Source organism: Amblyomma maculatum, chromosome 11, assembly GCF_055883805.1.
Source record: "Amblyomma maculatum isolate TAMU_Amacu chromosome 11, ASM5588380v1, whole genome shotgun sequence".
Taxonomy (NCBI): domain Eukaryota; kingdom Metazoa; phylum Arthropoda; class Arachnida; order Ixodida; family Ixodidae; genus Amblyomma; species Amblyomma maculatum.
The window spans coordinates 109,748,535-109,753,907 of record NC_139354.1 but is presented as its reverse complement, the minus strand read 5'-3'; the positions used below and the strand labels follow the sequence as shown (position 1 = coordinate 109,753,907).

At 46.0% G+C, this 5,373-nt stretch overlaps 1 pseudogene; it reads left to right on the top strand.

Annotated features, from left to right (window-relative positions):
- The first annotated feature begins 1,688 nt into the window (after positions 1–1,688).
- Positions 1,689–4,636, top strand: LOC146174652 (uncharacterized; annotated as a pseudogene).
- The last annotated feature ends 737 nt before the right edge of the window (positions 4,637–5,373 follow it).

The following is a 5,373-nucleotide window of genomic DNA, read 5'->3' as shown; positions in this document are numbered from 1 at the left end:
TATTTGCCTGACTTCACTGTTGTCAGAGTAATAGTGTATTAATGAGGTGTGTGTCGCTGTGCATGAACACATGTACAACATTGTTGATACTTTGTCTTCAAAACTGAGGGTAGACACATTTTATTTGGGAAAACATTACATTTGAAGAAGCGTAGATAATGATCTCTTGGCATAAGATATATGTGAAAAGGCTCTGTTTTAGGCCTCACAACTCAGCTTGCAGTTGTGTTGCACTCACTGCAGATGAGGTTTAGTAACACAATTGATGTGTCAATGACAATAGAAAGCCAAGATTGCTTCCTTGTTTCTCGTTGCTTTATCCCCTTATATCAATACACTATGGGGGTGGCTGACGCTGCATTCTCTGGGCCCAGCCTGCTCATGAAATGTAAGCGCATAGTTCACAGACGATTTGGTTTGGTTTGGTTTTGTGGACTTTAATGTCCCAAAGCGACTCAGGCTATGAGAGACGCCATAGTGGAGGACTCCGGAAATTTCGACCACCTGGGGTTCTTTAACATGCACTGACATCGAGGAGTCGCTGGAGAAAGATTTGATGTTGGGAAAGGTTGAGGGTTGCCGGAGAAGGGGTAGGCAGCGAACGCGATGGTTAGATGGCATCCTCGAGGCACTGCAGATGAAGTTATGTGATGTTAGGAAGATGGTGAGAGACCGAAAAGCGTGGCGTGACATGGTCCATAGGGTCATGAAGAGTCGGACACGACTGAACTGAACTGACATCGCACAGTACATGGGCGCCTTGCTTTTCGCCTCTATTGAAAAACGGCCGCCGAGGCCGGGATTCGATCCCGCGCCCTTGGGAACAGTAGTTGAGCGCCGTAACCACTGCGGGGCCACAAAAAATTGTCCCATGCACTGCACAAAAAAAATTCACTGTTTTTTTTTTAATGTTTGCCTTCTCTGCATGCCATGTCTTTGCGTGAATGACCTTCTAATAATTGTTAGCAGCACCCTCTTCCATCAAAGCACTGCAAAGAAAATACCACAGTGGGTGGGTGCTGCTGCTTTCACTTCATGTATTCTGCTACTGGGCTCAGCCCTCTAGCATGTTGAAACATATGCACATTTGAATGCTTAAACGAGCTATATGATCATATATTTTTTAAAGTTTAAAATTTAATATCTGGAAATTGTGTTATCTGGAACATACATTATTAACCAGGAAAGAAACAGTGTAACTGTATAGGAGATATTTAAAAGCAACGATGGTTAGCAGAATGCTTTAAACATATTGTTACGACGGGGGTTTGACATCGGAGTGCTGCACAGGCCGAGGGGGCAGAGAACTAAGCTGATGAACGGCTGCGAGTCCGGCACGGGCACGAGTCTCCTCGTCTTTCTCAATGTCCTTTTCCCTTTCTTCTTCTATGTGGTTTTCCTCTTCCTCAGGATTGCTACATTTTTCCCCGGGACAGCCGAAGCCCCCCTGGGCGAGCGAGTTAGTCGTTCCCACGAGATTGGCACGGCTTCATCCGGGCGACATGAGCGAGTTCCGTTGTAGCTGAGCGACGACCAGATGCGGTCATGCGTGCGATTTCGTAATTCAGGTCACTGATGCGATCGAGGACAACGTAAGGGCCAGCGTAATGCGCCAGCATTTTCTGGGCTAAACCACGTTTCCGGAGAGGTCGCCAAAGCCACACTAGGTCTCCAGGTGCGTAAGACACATGGCGATGCTGGCTGCCATATCGAGCTTTAGAACGGTCTTGCGAAGCCAGAATCCGCAAAGGGGCGAGACGGCGAGCTTCTTTGGCCCGACAAAGAGCTTCGGCGATGCAAGGTTCGTCATGGACGGAATAGGGAAGAATCGGGCCGAGGGAATACCGAGGATCACGGGCATAAAGAAGAAAAAATGGCCTGTAGCTGGTCATCTCATGCGTTGCAGTGTTGAAGGCAAACGTTATAAACGGCAGTATTGTATCCCAGTTGTTGTGGTCTGATGCAATGTACATAGAGAGCATGTTGACGAGTGTGTGGTTGGTGCACTCCGTTAAACCGTTTGTTTGAGGGTGGTATGGTGTGGAGTGTCAAAAATGTGACGAGCACAAACGGAGAAGCTCTTCCATAACATCTGCTGTAAACTGCCGACCTCGATCACTGATGATCACTTGCGGAGGTCCATGACGCAGGATGACGGAACGGAGCAAGAATATGGTCACGTGGTGAGCGGTGGCTGAAGAAAGAGCGGCCGTTTCGCGCGGGTGAGATAGTCGGCACAAACCACGATCCAGCGATTTCCATCGGAAGTTTGCGTCAGCAAACCTTCACTGTTACTGCGCGATAGTGAAGTGGCGTATCTTGACAACATGTAGCCACATGTGCTCTTCTTTGTATTTCTTGTGTTCCCCTATACATAGTGTTTCCGATTATTAAAAATCAGCTGAGAGTCAGCGCTTGTGGTGTCTGTTTCTATTCTTTCGTCTGTGTGTTTTGCGCTGTTTTATTTTTAAACCATGTATCACCAACTCGCCTGCTTTGCCATTCTGTTGAATTCCATCGGAAGATTTCGGGAAGGGACCCATAAGGTCGATTCCAACTTTCTCAAATGCACCATGTGGTGGAGTCACAGGATGCAGCAGGCCCTGTGGCGTGGACGTAGGCCGTTTGCGCCGTTGGCACTCAGTGCAGCTCGCCACATATCGCTCAGTCGTCTGGCGCATCTTCGGCCAAAAAAACCGGTCGCGGGCACGGTGGAGGGTTCGTGCAGAGCCCAGGTGGCCTGACTGAGAAAGAACGCAAAGATAAGACTGCCACTGAAACTGAGAACAGAATTTGCAGCAACTTTTAGTAAACGTGTAAGGTTATGGTGTATGCACACTGTCAGAAGCGGTAATTGATTGCTCTGCATGGAAGATACGTGCTTGCTACTGCTTAACGTCACTGCTACATTTTGATATTTCGCTTTTGCCATTATTGTTCAATGCAGGTGTCAGCGGCGCTTGATGCAGGCAGCTTCATCTAGTCTACAGAGTATACGAACGCAACAATTGGCACAATCAACCACAGAGGCAGTGTCAACAGCACCGGCACTAGAAGCTTCAGTGAGTGCAGACAGGACCGAGGACGAGCAGGAGCACCAAATGGACTGGAGTGACAAATCTGAAGATGGTGGGATACCGCCAAGTGACACAGATGATCTGCAGTCTCACGCCGCAGGAGGCCCTTCAAAAATAACAAAGGCTGATGCTGTAAGCACCCCATATTATTTTGCTTTTCTATACAGCAGTAAGTTGTCATTGTTGTTATGAGCTATCTAGCGTTTACCTCACACACAGAAGCACACCAAAAACATATATATTGCAAATGCATTTTTTTTCCCTATTTCAGGCATGCCAAACAGACTCTGCTCCTACTGCGAAACTTGCTGTCCTCCTGTCAATGACTAATTGTGCTGAAGCGTCTACTCAAGTTACTCACACCGAGCAGACTGATCAGGTAGAACTGCCACTGAACTTTTTATTCTCTGTTGTTTCATTCTGTGTTGTGTGTTTCATTCTCTCTCTCTGTTGGGTCATTCTCTGTTGTTGTTAGTTGTACAGGAAGAGGAATTTTGGTCTGCTTGCTGCAACCTCCAGGAAAAGTTGCTTGAAATTGCTTCAGTTTTATCGGCGTGTAATATTTACGTTCACTCTACTTCTGTATAGGTCACTGGGACGGACGGAAACTGGAGAAGAAGCTGTGGGTTTCAAGGCTTTAACTCACTGCGAGAAAATGAAGAAGCACTGCAAGACATGTGTAGCGTGACACTCCAAATATTCAGCCTGTTGTTGAACCTACTACCTCCCCCTAGATACAGAAGTACGGACATCACTCGTGAGGACAAGTTATGTTTGTTCCTAACAAAACTTCACCTTGGAATAACCTACAGTGCCATGGCGGTTATATTTGGAGTGAGTGCAACAGCTGCATCGAATATCTTCAAGAAAATGCTTGAGATAATGAGTGTGCTTCTACAGGAGTGGGTCTGTGTGCCACCAAGGGAAGTTATCAAGCTGTCCATGCCGCCTGCATTTAGAGTAAATTACCCAACCTGTACTTTCGTTATAGACTGCAGTGAAATCCGTACAGAGATGCCGTCAAGACCAGATTGTCGGCATATTCTGTACTCGAACTACAAGGGAGGCTATACAGTCAAGTTCCTTGTGGGCATCATTCCCAATGGGATGATAGCCTTTGTTTCTAAGGTGTATGGAGGGCGCCATACTGACTCCTTCATCACACAAGACTCGGGGTTCCTAGACCTCATCAAACTTGGTGATCTTGTGCTCAGTGACAAAGGCTTTCCTAGCATCAGGACAGACGTTCAGGGAAAAGGTGCAGTTCTGCTCATGCCCCCATTCAATTCTACTGGCGGTCAGATGTCTGAGGAGGACATGGACACTACTTATAAAATCGCAGCTGTATGAATTCATGTTGAGCGCGTCATTCCGAGGTTGAAAATCTACAGGATTTTAACGAACAGGGTACCTCTAAGCTTAGTTCTCCACATGAGCAAAGTGCTTTCTGTTTGCGCTGCCCTTGTGAACATGCAGCCACCTATTTTAAAGAAGTGAAAAGAAGCTTTTGCATTTCTTGATTGCTACTTTCTATAGGTTATGCTATCATTCAGCTGATTGAAGAGGTCATGACATGGTTTACCAACAAATCGTGGTTTTACATTGTAGGTACTAGCCATAATGTTGTACATACTTAAGAAAGAACAGGGGCTGTATGCGCGCATTTCAGCTAGACATTGCAATTCAAAGTTATCGGCTCTATGACCCTCTCTTAGGAAGGATGATCATGTTGAAGCAGCCTGAGTGACACCATAGACTGACTGCCCCGTCGTCTCCTTTTCATTACTAATAGTTAATCACTGCAGTTCACAGTGTGTGGTATTATTAGCAAGTCATTTCCTGATTACTTGTGTTATTATAGCTATGTTTATTGGGTTTTTCATGTTTCTCACGTTTTTCGTGTTCACTCAAATTATGCGGTGTTACAAAAAGTACCCATTCTATGTTTATGCATTTGCGGTGTATGCAAGGTCTATGTACAACTGGTCGCGCAACTTGGAAGAAAACACGTGCAGCTGCCTACTGCCAGCGGCATCAACTCGATGATGAGGGCTCCTGCGAACTGTGAGGCAAATTACTAGCGCACAGAAAATTAGATCTGCCAGAACTCCTAAGAACTAGAAAGTAAACATAATATTCGCGCTCAGGAATGAATGCAGTTTTTGTTTCTCGCGTAAGAAAAAACGTGTCACATTTTTAATAATATTTTAACTTGTTTCTAACGGCCTCTCTCGGCCACTTATTATCCGCTGCGTAGTTGCCCAAAGCTCAGATATGGCTCAGACCAAAGCTTTTT